This window comes from Delphinapterus leucas, chromosome 20 (genome assembly GCF_059928025.1).
Source record: "Delphinapterus leucas isolate spDelLeu-1000000601 "Yukka" chromosome 20, BTC_Dleu_Yukka2, whole genome shotgun sequence".
In the NCBI taxonomy this organism is placed as follows: Eukaryota; Metazoa; Chordata; class Mammalia; order Artiodactyla; family Monodontidae; genus Delphinapterus; species Delphinapterus leucas.
This window is the reverse complement of record NC_143148.1, coordinates 51,103,790-51,118,426: the sequence shown is the minus strand read 5'-3', so window position 1 is coordinate 51,118,426 and position 14,637 is coordinate 51,103,790. Positions and strand designations below refer to the sequence as shown.

At 44.9% G+C, this 14,637-nt stretch overlaps 1 pseudogene; it reads right to left on the bottom strand.

Annotated features, from left to right (window-relative positions):
- Positions 1 to 14,637, bottom strand: part of LOC149744707 (uncharacterized) — a 33,082-nt pseudogene that overhangs the window by 6,897 nt on the left and 11,548 nt on the right.

Sequence of the window (14,637 nt, the reverse complement as noted above, 5' to 3'; positions counted from 1 at the left end):
TAAACTTGATAAAAGATAAAATGTTAGTTAAAACGCCATTCTGCAGAAAGACACTCCCTTATTGGAGAGAGTTCTTGCAGTCAGATTTCTAGAGAGGCTCCCTTCTTTTCTGAGACATTTCAGAGCTGGAAAACTAGAGGTAAAATGGGAAAAATAACGACTAACATTTTTGAGGATTTGCCTGTCTCTGTGTCTTGCCCTTTATAAGCAATGGCTCTAGCTCATTCAATTCTGGAAAGAACAATCATGAAGTAGGTAGTGAGGTGCTGAATATACAAATAGACAATGGCCAGACCATACATGACAATGGAACTCTGACCTACAACCTCTGCAGCAGCCAGTGTGGGAAGCCAAACTACTATGTCTGCAGCAGTTGGCTCAGAATGGTCAGCACTTGATGAATGACAGCCATGTTCCCTATATTTTGTTCCTACTTCCAACTCAGGACCAACCAGAGAAAGCCGAATACGATCCCCAAACCCACGGCAAGGTATGCCCCAATTCTAGTTAGCCCACTTCCAATTTCCCAGCCAATATCCTCCAATCAGGGCACACCTGACTCTCTTTTCTTACTGGAAAGTTCTGTCTGAGAGGTTAAAAAGGGGCTATTACTTTAAGAGGTACATGACTGAAATCTGGGAAAGGGAGAGCTCCCTGCCCTCAGGCCTAGGGTATATACAAGGTAATTTACAGGCAATTGCTTTACACAACTCTAAATAGAAAGGAGGGGGTTGGAGGGGGTAGTTTATAGCGATGTGCTACAGAGGGAGACGTATTTTGCCTCCAGGTTACTCCTAAAATCTGAGAGAGGACACCTGACTTTTAAATACTGTCAAGGAAATATAGTAGTCCCCTACCCCTTATTTGAGGGGGATACATTCCAAGACCTCCAGTGGATGCCTGAAACGGCATATAGTACCAAGTCCTATACAGCCTGCCTTGGTATCCACGGGGGGATTGGTCCAGGATTCCCACCCCCCAATCCCCAAATCTGCCGATGCTCAAGTCTCTCATATAAAATGGTATAGTGTTTTTTTGCACATAACCAACTCACATCAACCCGTATACTTTACATCATCTCTAGATTACTTTTAATACCTAATATGATGTAAATACTGTGTAAGTAATTGCAAGTACAATGTAAATGCTATGTAAACAGTTGCTGGTGCATGGCAAATTCAAGTTTTGCTTTTTGGAACTTTACTGAATTTTTTTTTTCAAGAATATTTTGGATCTGAGGTTGATTGAATCCAAGGATGCAGAGCCCATGGATACAGAAGGCCTACTGTATACACTGTTTTTTCCTGTACTAATGGGTGGGTAGCATGTACAGCATAGACATGAAACCGTACAACCCAAATTGCGACTTGAATCCACTGTCTTTTGATTAAAATCATATATCTGGTCACAGGACTTAATGAAGCTCATATTCTTTATGTCTAGAGAGAAAGAATTCAGGAGAGCCAAAGTGATAGGTAAGAAGTGAATATTGGGACTTCCCTGGCGGTCCAGTGGTTGGGAAGCCGTGTTTCCACTACAGGGGGCATGGGTTCTATGCCTGGTCGGGCAACTAGGATCCCACATGCCGCTCAGCTGACCAAAAACAAACAACAACAAAAAAAATTGAAGTGGATTTATTTAGAGAGATCCACACGCCATAGACAGAACGTGGTCCATCTTAGAAGGCGAGAGCGGCCCTGGGAAAAGCACACTCCACAGAGCGTGGGCGTTCTCAGAAGGTGAGAAGCCACGAGTCGGGGGGAGGGTGTGTGTGTTAGTTTTTATGTGCTGCGTGCGTAATTTCATAGGCTAATGAGTGGGAGGATTATTCCAACTATCTTAGGGAAGGGGCGGGGATTTCCAAGAATTTGCCAGCGGCCAGGCCCCTTTTCGGCGTTTTACTGTCGGGCTCGGAACTGTGGTGGCGCCTGTGGGCGTGTTCTTTAGCATATGCTAATGTATTACAATGAGCTCGTAATGAGTCTCAAGGTCCACTGGGAGTTGAATCTGCCGCCATCTTGGGCCTAGTGGGTTCTAACCAGTTTTTGTCGCCACTAAAGGCTCTGTCTTTTTTTAAGGGTTGAGCCCTGCCCTCTTCCTTCCTGTTTCACATATGCTGGACAAAGGGATGACTCACGACCCAGGACAGAGGGAGCCGGTGCGAGGTTTCATCACGCTGCTCAGAACAGCACTCAAAACTTACGAAATGTTTATTTCTGGAATTTTCTGTCTCATATTTTTGGACTGAGTTTGACTGCGGGTAACTGAAATCTTGGAAATCGAAATCGAGGATAGGAGGGGATTCACACTAGAATAGTGTGAAACTATGAACTACCTGTTTACAAACGGCTATGAGGAGGTTCTGCCACAGAAGGTAAATGTTAATTTACAGCAGGTGAAATAAGGGCAAGGAGAGTTTAGGGGAGTAGAAAAGACTTGGTGTTTTCTTTGCGCTTTTTTTTTTTTCCCTGGTTCGCGGGCCTCTCACTGTTGCGGCCTCTCCTGTTGCGGAGCACAGGCTCCGGACGCGCAGGCTCAGCGGCCATGGCTCACGGGCCCAGCCGCTCCGCAGCATGTGGGATCTTCCTGGACCGGGGCACGAACCCGTGTCCCCTGCATCGGCAGGCGGACTCTCAACCACTGCGCCACCAGGGAAGCCCTTCTTTGCGCTTTTGACTTGTTCTTTAGTTGGTTGTTATTGGGCAAATTTGAATTTTTCTCCCTCTGTCTTCCTCCAACCTCTCTTCCTCTTTCCTCGCTCTCTCCACCCCCTTGTCTAGTTGTGCATCCTTGTAGGCGAATTTCCTATTTTCTCTGAGCCAAATGGTCCCATATGTAAAAAAAGATTAACAGCTCTTAGTTACCTTTTAGGATTATCAGGATAATTAATTACCTACTACTAGTCCAGGAGTAGGTAAGCAACCAGTAGAGTTTATTTTACCATATTTCTCCACTTTTTTTCTGAAGGTGTGTTTTTTTGTTTTTTTTTTTTTCCCTTGGCTGGGCGGCTTGCGGGATCTTAGTTCCCCCACCAGGGATTGAACCTGGGCCCTGGCAGTGAGAGTGCTGAGTCCTAACCACTGGACTGCCAGGGAATTCCCGATTTCTAAAGTTTTAAAATTGCCCAAACTTACAAAGGTGTGCCAGCTACACCTAAATTCTGAGCAGTACACAGTTACCTGGCAGCAGCATGAAGCTGTCGATGAGAAATTAATCAGTCGATCTAAGAAAGAATTGGAAAATTTTATTCAAGCCAAATGTGATGAGTATAACCCGGGAAGAGCATCTCATAAAGCTCTGGGAACTGTTCTGCTCATTAGAAGTCAAGACACAGTTAGGGTCATTTGAGACAGAGGGCTGTACATGAAATGATGTATTCTTTTTTTTTTTTCTACTGCCGAACTTGGAGGCTTGCAGCTTGCAGGATCTATCTTAGTTCCCTGACCAGGGACAGAACCCAGGCAGTGAAAGTGCAGAGCGCTAACTACTGGACTGCCAGGGAATTCCCCAAATGACTTGTTTTGTTTTGTTTTGTTCTTATTTTTGCCCGTGCCGCGCAGCATGTGGGAACGGACCCGCACCCCCTGCAGTGGAAGCACGGAGTCTTAACCACAGGACCGCCAGGGAATTCCTGAAATGACGTATTCTTGACAGTTTACATAATCCAGATTTACAAAATCAAGAAGGAACGTGACCTTTTAAGGAGTCTTCTTGTTGATGCTGTTTATGGTTGAGCAGGTGTTCCTGCTGATGGGGCTGGTTTGGTCAATGCATAGTGTGGATACACAGTGCACAGTGCGGGGGAGAAGGGAGGCCAAAGGGCAGAGAAGAATTTTTATGTTTAAATTTTCCTTGTCTTGACATAAAAAATGAATTTTATTTCACAAGGGGAAAAGGGCATATTCCAAGAGAACTCCAGAAAATGAGCCAACCTTCTCAACCTCCGCCATAAGATGAGAGGGGAAGGAGTCTTATTTGAAATGGTTCCTCTGATGATGTGTTTATTTTAAGAAGGGTGCTTATAGCCTCTATTCAGCATGGTCAGGGGGAGATAATTAGAAATGCAAAATCTCAGGCCCCATCCCAAATCAGAATCTGAATTTTAACAGGATGCCAGGTGATTTGTTTGAACTTTAAAGTTTGAGGGCCACTGCCTTAGCATACATCTTCCTAGAAATCAGTCCACTCTAGATGTTGATAAATAAACTTTTAATTATAGAATAGTTTTAGATTTACAGAAAAATTGGGAAGAGTTTTCATGTACCCAACACCCCGTCTCCCCTGTTAACACCTTATGTTACTCTAGTACATTTGTTACAATTAAATCAATATTGATACAATATTAACGAAAGTCCAGAGTTTATTCATATTTCCTCACTGTTCCCCAATGTCCTTTCTCTGTCCTGTGACCCATGGAGCACACCACGTTACACTTAGTCATCATGCCTCTTTAGATCCTTTAGACTGTGACTTTCCTTGTTTCAGTGACCTTGACGGTTTTGAGGAATGCTGGCCAAATATTTTGCAGAATGTCCCTGGATTGGGATTTCCCTGCTATTTTTCTCATGGTTAGTCTGGGGTTATGAGTGTTTGGGAAAAAGACTACAGAGACAGTGCCATTCTCATCACAGCATATTAAAGGTATCCACTATCACCATGACTTAGCAGCATTGATGTTGACCTTGATCACCTGGCTGAGGTACTGCTCATCAGTTTCTCCACTGTAGAGTTACCTCCCCTCCCCCTTTCCAAACTGTCCTCTCTGGAAAGAAGTCATTGTGTGCAGCCCACACTTAAGGAGTGGCAGTGATGTGCCATCTCCTTAAGGGTGGAGCATCTATGGACGTTATCTGGAACCACTCTAGTATATATTTTTTTAATTAATTTTATTTTTTGGCTGCGTTGGGTCTTTGTTGTTGCTGTGCGCGGGCTTTCTCTAGTTGCAGCGAGTGCAGGCTACTCTTTGTTGCCGAGCGTGGGCTTCTCATTGCGGTGGCTTCCCTTGTTGCAGAGCATGGGGTCTAGGTGCACGGGCTTCAGTAGTTGTGGCATATGGGCTCGGTAGTTGTGGCACACGGGCTCAGTAGTTGTGGCACACGGGCTTAGTTGCTCCGCAGCATGTGGGATCTTCCCGGACCAGGGCCCGAACCCGTGTCCCCTGCATTGGCAGGCAGATTCTTAACGACTTCGCCACCAAGGAGTCCCTGATATTTTTAAATAAACTTTTGCTTCCCTTACAATTCCTTGACTGTAATAAAGGAATAAGTGTTTTTGAATCAAAGAATAAGGAACTGCAATTAGGGCTATTATTTTCCCCACTTCTTCTTTTCTCCTGAACCAGAAGTACAGAAGAGACTCTTTTCTCTTGGACGCCGTATGGGGCTATAAGTGTTCAGGGGCAGAAACCAGGCTTAGCTGTTTTTTGGAGGTTAGGGTCTGGCAAATCGAAAATGTGGAGTCTGCCAACATTTTAAAATTTGTATGTTTGTTGGCATCTCCACACAAATTTGATCATTGTTCAATTTTCTGGTTTGAACTGTAATTACTCTTTGGTACTGTAATTAGGTAAGTTATTACCATGGGGGAAACTGGGTGAAGGTTACACAATGGAGGGGGTGTTGCAATCAGGAAAAGAAAAAATGTCTGAAAAGACCCCTTAGGGGGTTGATAGAAAAAAAAAGTTGAGAAACAGTGTTCCCAGATGATGTTTGGTAGGTAATCAAAGAGGGCCACTCTGAGAGTTTGGGTAGAGTATATTGCTAAAACAGGTGCTTGAGGAATATCTGAGATCTGGTCCTGTTTGCCCACGTGAGGGATGAGGCAATTGAGACCGAGAAAGACGTGGCTTGTCCTGAGCTATTCAGTGAGAACGCTGTGGCAGGCCCAGGACAAGAAATGGGAGCTTCTGAGACCAAGACTAACTGTCCTTCCAATTTACCCTAAGCTTCAAACAAGTGCTTACCAAATGGCTATAATGCATCTGCTTTCTTGGTCATGTTCTCAGTCACTCTCCACAACATTCCTCAGAAGTACAGACATACTAGCCCACGTTGGGAAAAAGAAGCACCAGAATCCATCACAGCTCAGAGCATGTGGCCTACTTCTTTTTTTATCTTTTTAAGTCATTTTGTCACCATTTTTCTTAATATAAATTTATTTATTTATTTTTGGCTGCATTGGGTCTTTGTTGCTGTGTACAGGCTTTCTCTAGTTGCGGTGAGCAGGAGCTACTCTTCGTTGTGGTACACAGTCTTCTCATTGCGGTGGCTTCTCTTGTTGCGGAGCATAGGCTCTAGGGACACAGGCTCAGTAGTTGTGGCACGTGGGCTCAGTAGTTGTGGCACACGGGCTCAGTAGTTGTGGCACACGGGCTTAGTTGCTCTTCGGCATGTGGGATCTTCCTAGACTAGGGCTCGAACCTATGTCCCCTGCATTGGCAGGCAGATTCTTAACCACTGCGCCACCAGGGAAGTCCTGTGGCCCACTTCTGAGGGACTTAAGGGCACAAGACTTAGCTAAGAATTCGATATATGTTTAAATGGCTTGTGAACAGAAAGAAGGTCCTAAAATGTTTGAGTTATGCACTGACTTGCTTTAAGAGATATTTTCTAGAAGTACTCATGAAAGAGCGATCTTCTTTATATTCTGAAATTACAAAGAACAGAATTTTAAAATGTTGTTACTCCTGATGGAAACCTATTACATTCATGTGATCACCAGTGATTCCAGAGAAGTTCTAAGTATGCATTTATAGGATCTGCTTACTAGAAGGAGGACAATCATTAAGAATAGCCAATCCCCCCCCCCTTTTTTTGGTCATATTAGAACTGTGATGCTAATAAACTCAAATAGTGATAGACTAAGAAAGTAAATATCTTTTTTTTTTGGTGCCAATGTACAAATCATGCAATAGAGCAAACAGACATATAAGGGCAGAGGGAGAAAAACAGAATTCAGTAGATACATAAAATTTTAACTGAGCAGTATTATGACAAATATGCAGCATGTTCAATCAAATTAAGTAAAAATGGAGGAAGCCCCAGACATCCCTTAATAATACTCAAAATGGCACAAAAGCAGCCATTTGGGCTTCTGTGTAGATCCGAGGTCTGCAATCTCCAGTCTGCAGGTCAAATCTGCCAGCTGCCTGTTTTCGTAAAAAATATTTTACTGGAACTCAGTCCCTCCCATTTGCTTACATATTGTCTCTGGCTGTTTCAGCACAACTCTTTTTTTTTTTTTGGAAGGAGATAGTAGCCTCTTTTGCTTGAGAAAGGGAATGTATTCAGACGCTCTGTGATTTGAGGATTTAAAAAGGGAGAAGCTGGACTTCCCTGGTGGTCCAGTAGTTAAGACTCTGCGCTTCCACTGCAGGGGCATGGGTTCGACCCCTGGTCAGGGAAATTCCGCATGCTGCAGGGTTCTGGCGCAAAAAAAAAAAAAAAAAAGAAAAGCTGCCCAATTCTTAAGTGTAGATCCACTGAGAAAGAAGAGGGGGTGGGACCTGATTTGAAGGAGCTGGATGCTCAAACCAGTCCAGCTCCAGGGTGTTACTGGTAGGCGGTACTGAATGAGGATTGAAAGAATTGAGCACCACGAAGTGCAAACCAGGGTGTGCTCGGAGAGGCTTAGGCTGACGGGTCACGCTACCCTCCCCAGAGGAGCCCCTGCGGGATCTGCCCCGCCTGCTCAGTCTCCTTGTCAGTGGCAGCGGGTAACCCCCTCCACCTGCCTGTCTCTGCACACATCTTGCCCAGAGCAACCTCACTGGCCAAGAAGAAAGAACTCACATCCCCATTTCTCCCTGTGCCTGGGGTTGTATCAGTTTTGCGAATCACTTTCTATTCCAGAACTGAAGCTAAAAAGATTCTTTTTCCTGTTAAATGAGTGGAGTTCAGAGATCTCAGCCTGTGTGGTCACACACGTGCCATCTAGAATGCCACCTTTCCTCCTCCTGAGACCCAGCAGGGAAGAAAAGGAAGAGCCTCAGACAAAGACGAACAATCCAGACAGAGAATAGGGGACCCTCGAAGAGGGGGAAGAGGGCTAGGCAGCTCTGACAGCTGTAGGCTTCTCTCTGAGGCGTTTCCAACACCAGCTGGAACAATTCAACTCAACTCTGACACTAAGTACCCAGAATTCACGCAGATCTCGTAACTTATGGGCTCAGTTCCACAAGACTGTGCCCACTTCAGACACCAGCCGTGAATGGGGTGCCCAAGCTACTCCCACTTCTTCCCAGCCAGCTACACGTTTGAGGTTTCCCATGGTCCCCTCTCAAGTTCAATATTTGCTAGAAGGACTCACACAGAACTCTGAAAAACATTTTGCTTCCTACGGTTAAATTATAGTTAGGGCTTCCCTGGTGGCGCAGTGGTTGAGAGTCCGCCTGCCGACGCCTGAGATGCGGGTTCGTGCCCCGGTCTGGGAGGATCCCACATGCCGCGGAGCGGCTAGGTCCGTGAGCCATGGCCGCTGAGCCTGCGCGTCCGGAGCCTGTGCTCTGCAACGGGAGAGGCCGCAACAGTGAGGAGGCCCACGTACCGCAAAAAAAAAAAAAAAATTATAGTTAGACAAGGAAGCCATTAGACTGATGTGATTTATCTAAGCGATCCAAAATCTAAGCCTGCAAAGGCCTCAAGAGAACGAAATCTACATGCTAAGGACAACGAATCACAAACAGCCAACTAGGCTTTAAGCTATAGCCAGTCACACTTGCTTTACTTTGCTTCTGCCTTTTCTCTGTAAAAGTCTCTCCCCAGCTCCCAACCACTTCTGATTTGGTGCTGCCCAATTCAAATTGATTTTTGCTCAAACAAACTCTTAAAAATTTTAATATGCCCCAGCTTAGTTCTGGTGTCAAGAGAGGGAACCAAAGGCAACCCCAGACAGCCCCCAAGAGCGCTGAGCAACCAGGGAAGGTACCTGCTGAGTCCCTGGAGCGGCTGTTTTCTCGCTGCCTCTGGAGGTGCTGGGCAAGTCCTTTTGGTCCTGGATCCTGGACCCGTAGCTCTTGCCTCATGAGCTTGCCGACCATCTGAGCATTTCTTTTTCTGGCCTGGATCTGGAAACCTGCTGGAGGCTGACTGGGTCCAGAAATTGGATTGGGTCTGGGGCCAGACTGGGTCCGATTTAGAAACTGGAGTGGGTCTGATTTAAACTGCAGTGGAGCTAGTGTGAGCTCTAACGTGAATAAAAATTTGTTTTAAGGCTGAACTAGTAGGTTAACCACACCAAAGATAATCTTGAATTACAGTGGCCTCAATGGAGTCACTTAACCATCTTAGATAAGCTTATCCATTCATGAGGTGCCCTAGAGAGGGTGTTCTCAAGCAGGCATGCATTATAAAGGGCAGAGGGATAATAACTTTACCTCCTTTACAGCTTCTGGTGACCAGGATGAGACCCCCTGGGACAGTCTACTCGCTCCAGAGCCAGCAGACAGCATCCTGGGAAAACTGGCAGAAGCCGGCAAAGGGTGACAATTGTTACCGAAGTTGGCTCTTGCAGATCTGTCTCCGTGGTGCCTGGTCGAGAGAGGAAGGTAAAATTTCACATTGTTCCTTCCTTTCCAAATTCAGATTGGCAGAAAAAACATTGGTTATCGTTCCTTTCTTTCCCAGGACAGCTACTGCCTTCTTGTTTGTCTCATTTTGTGTCCTGAGAACTTGGCTTGGCAACCATCTGGTTGGGGGTCCCCCAGATATAGCCAGACAGAAGTCTGGGTTGCACCCCATTTGTGGCTGGGGTCCTACTGACTGTTGCCCCCTCTCAGGGGGATTGTCTAAGTCTCTCTTCCTTTTGGCTGTCTTTGGGAGTGACTCTGGATCTTGGGAGGGCAGTATCTTTTGCACCCTCTTTGGGGACATGTCTTATATCTAAGCAGTTATTCAGTATTGCCAGGAGTATTTACTGTTGTCCTGGCTGAAACCTGACAACATATTTGAAAAGATTTTTTTTTAAAGTAACTCTGTGGTTACGTAGTGGTGGAAAACTTTTCCTTTCTTTCCTTCTAGGTTCTTTGGCTGGTCTAGTAATTAAATTGACGTAAGACGGGTTAACAGGAGAAAAACAATTTTTGTACATAGGAAGTCCCATAAAAATATGAGACTCCCTGGCAGTCAGGTAGTCGAGGCTTACATACCTAGCTAAGGAGAAGGGGTTAGGGGCCTGGGGCTTCAAAGGGGAGGAAGACATTTCACAAGAAGATGAGAAGAACAAATGTTTGGTAAACAAATGTTTGCCTTGCCATGCAGAAAAGTCTTTTTTTTTTTTTTAACAGAGAACAGGAGTATTTATTATTTATTTATTTTAAAATTTATTTATTTATTTTTATTTTTGGCTCTGTTGGGTCTTTGTTTCTGTGCGAGGGCTTTCTTTAGTTGTGGCAGGCGGGGGCCACTCTTCATTGTGGTGCGCGGGCCTCTCACTATCGTGGCCTCTCTTGTTGTAGAGCACAGGCTCCAGACGCACAGGCTCAGTAGTTGTGGCTCATGGGCCTAGTTGCTCCGTGGCCTGTGGGATCTTCCCAGACCAGGGCTCGAACCCGTGTCCCCTGCATTAGCAGGCAGACTCTCAACCACTGCGCCACCAGGGAAGCCCCAGATAAGTCTTGCTGGTATAAAAAGTTATCTTTGGCAATAGCTCTCTTTCTGGTACAGACCCCCTATCTAAATTCTTTTAGGTAGTTGAGAGGGAGGGAAAAAGCTCTTCTTGGGTCTGCTGGGCTCTAATCCGTCTTAGCTCAAAATAACCCACACGCTGAAGTGGCACATTCTGGGATAGTGTATTCTGCTCCCCTTTGTCAGAAGTTGGCCAAATTGGAAGCTGATATTCCGACTCATAGAAACTTATTTAAGGCCTTCTCTCCTAAACTAAAGTGAAACTATGACCCAGAGAGAAAGAAAAACATTCTGAAGCCTTTGTGGAAGGATTTACTAAAACATTCCAAAGACAAACAGCTCTAAGTCTAGAACGTAGGAATCTTTTGATTTCCATCTTAGCGGAAGATCTACTTCCTGATAAGAAAAAGCAAATTGAGGGTAATGTAGTTGAATGGCTGGGTCAGCATCTTGACATGGTATCATTCAGGTTGCAGCCCAGTTCTCCGAGGAATTAAAAACAACTGTACTTGTCATACAAATTGAGTTTTTACAAGAACAAAAATATGGCACTAGAAACAAATTCAAAGCCCACCTGTTACTTTACCAATACCAAAACCTTCCCTGTTCATCTCAGAAGTCTTACAGATATTAAAAGATACCTATTTAAAAAACAAAAGCCCTTCTTGGGGAAACTTACATCCTTTCTCTGTTTCTCTAAGATGTAAACGTTCCCCCAGAATTAAGGCAAGGGGCCAGGCCTTTGTGTCTCATCATCAGTGTAGACTGCCCCGGGACAGGGCATAAACTTGAGTGAAACAGTTCCCTTTAGTCAAGGGCAATTCCTCAGGAGGGCTTCATCTGTGAGCAGCTGTGAGCAACAATTCCAGCAGCTGGGATGAGTACCTACATCCCAGAAGGGCATCTGTTTGCACCACCACATCTGCTACAAGGCTGTTACCACTCGTCCTAGGCCATGCAGATGGTAAATGGCAAAGGGTGACCCAGGAGCCCTGCCAGCCTCACTCCATCCTGGTAACTGGAGTGGAGACTTCTTTCTTCCCACATATATTAAAATGTACTAATATTATTTTGATTTCATAATCAATCCAGTTAACATATAGTTTGGACATTAGAATGTAAGTAGATTTATTTTATAAAAAGCAATTTAACTCAAAAATTAAAATATTATTTGAGATTGTTTTCTCACAGTGTTTAATACATCATGTTAACTAAGAATCCTACAGTGGTCTGAGAATCCTAACATGGTCTAAACTGATCTGAATACTTTTTAATACTTGAAGACTTTGAGGACTTTTTAAAAAAAAAAAAATTCCAACCTGATAGAGGCAGGGCCTTGTCCTCACTAAGCTCATAATTAAATTCTAGCTAAAAGGCATTGTGGGGATTCCTCCTGCTGTTTTTTTTTTTCTTAATTTTATTTATTTTTTTATTTTTGGCTGTGTTGGGTCCTTGTTGCTATACGCCAGCTTTCTCTAGTTGCAGCAAGCAGGGGCTACTCTTCGTTGAGGTGCACAGGCTTCTCATTGCAGTGGCTTCTCTTGTTGCGGAGCGTGCTCTAGGCACGCGGGCTTCAGTAGTTGTGGCACACGGGCTTCAGTAGTTGTAGCTCGCGAGCTCTAGAGCGCAGGCTCAGTAGTTGTGGCGCACGGGCTTAGTTGCTCCGCGGCACGTGAGATCTTCCTGGACCAGGGCTTGAATCCGTGTCTCCTGCATTAGCAGGTGGATTCTTAACCACTGCCCCACCAGGGGAGTCCCTAAAGCTTCCCTGTCTTAGCTCTGCTTAATGAGAAGGGTGGACTCTGTCTGGTTACCTGGGCTTACAGGGGTAGAGTCTTTCTGATGACCCTCCCTGGCGCCTCAGCTTACCTCACTGCCAGGAGAAACATCTCTAAACTCTTTTCACCAGCAGTTGAGCTGTAAAGTGCAAAGGATCTTCTGAGCAGTTTAGTAAGAACTTCCCTAGATTGTCAACATGGCTAGTGTACAAATCTTATACTCTGAGAGCTTCAAGCTGCTTTTTAGGGCACAGCTGAGTCTCCAAAATCAATGCAATTTAACTATTTGCACATGCATTGCCAGATGTCCATAATGGCTTGACAAACATCTGGTATGGCTACAAAGTTTGGATTTAGAGTCTAAACAGATTGAAGTACAGGATTCTAAAGTGGCACTCACGAGGCCCTGACACTGTACCAAGTGGCTGTGTATGTGCATACATGTGTTTTATGGGAGAAGGGCTCACACTTCCTTGATGGGCTTTGTAAACCCCACAAAATACAGGAGCACTGGTTTAGAAAACAATAACAACAAAACCAAGACTCTCTTTTTTTCCTATTTTGTTACTCAGATGTCCACTATTTGATTTTTCCTGATTTTGCTAAAAATTGGTCCTGGGTTGATACTTAATATGAGCCCAGGGACTGTGGTGTGTCATGTGGGTGACAAAGTGGAAAATCTTGACCCATCATAACAGCGTGCATCTGGCAACTGGGCCGCACCTTCGTGGCCCAACTCAGTTCTTCTCCGCTCATCTGACAGTTGGGCATCATGCTGAGAGCTTTTGCCCTGTTTTAAAATATCTGTTTGTGTTTTAAACCATCCTGTAAATATTTCTATAATGTATTATACCAGGCTATGTGCAAGGTCTATAGGGTATATAAAAAATGATTTATCTGTAATCTCAATAGGCCTCCAGTCCCTTTGAGACTTAAATTAAAGGCAGCGGATGGGAATTCCGCGGTGGTCCAGTTGTTAGGACGCGGCACTTTCACTGCCGTGAGCCCGGTTTTGACCCCTGGTTGGGGAACTAAGATCCCACAAGCTATGCCCTGTGGCCAAAAAAAAAATAAGAAGAATAAAAATAAATAAATAAATAAAGGCAGCGGAAGTGAACACTTACTGGGCAATTTCTTTGTGTCAGGCTATTAAAAACATATCTCATCCTTTTTACCTCTCAGCACTCTGAGGATGCTATTGTCCATTCCCTCAGATGACTTTTTTTATTGTTAGTAAAACCAGAAAACTGAAGCTCAGAGACTTTGAGGAACTTCTCCTTGGTCCCATAGAAAACAAGTGGTAAAGTATATTTAATAAAGTCCATCGGGGCTTCCCTGGTGGCGCAGTGGTTGAGAGTCCGCCTGCCGATGCAGGGGACACAGGTTCGTGCCCCGGTCTGGGAAGATCCCACATGCCGCAGAGCGGCTGGGCCCGTGAGCCATGGCCGCTGGGCCTGCGCGTCCGGAGCCTGTGCTCTGCAACGGTCTGCAATGGGAGAGGCCACAGCAGTGAGAGGCCTGCGTACCGCAAAAAAAAAAAAAAAATAAAGTCCATTGATGCACTTGTTCTTGTTTATACTGTAGGGCCCTTCCTCACTCCTTTCTTAAGGAATTCTCTGAATGGTGAAGGAAGACCCTGGAAATTCCTTTTAACTTTAAGCCTGGGAGAGGGGGACTGTTCATATCTAGGGGAATAAATATCAAAGGAGGATGAGGGAGAGAAGAGAGGGCTGAAGAGGCTCTCTGCTCCCTCCCCCAAGCCCATGCCATTGACTTGGAAAGGAAAGGTCAAGGGCAGAATTTTGAGAGTTGAAAGATCTGGGAAGAATACTCTAGTCAGATTTCCTTCTTTTTTCTAGGAAGGAAAATGAAGCTGGGAGAAAGGGACTGACAATCAGTGCCACTCGGGCAATTTAATAATCAACATATCCCCTCCCCATTATCTTTTCAGCCTGCCCTCATATATTGACACATGTCCAAAGCATCTTTATGCCCATGCTGCCTCTTTAGTCCTAGACTTTCAAGCCTACCACTCTGACTGCACAGTTATTTGCTGTGTAATAAGCACACATACTATGTTTGTGGGGATAAAATGACTACCTTCTGCATAGGTTTCCACTTATTGGATTATCTTAGGGGTACCCCAAAGGTTCATGGTCTGGATTGGGAGCCCTCAGAATAGGACTGCCCCAAAACTCAGTGCCAGGAAGCAAACTGGTGCTAAGTAAACCTTTCCT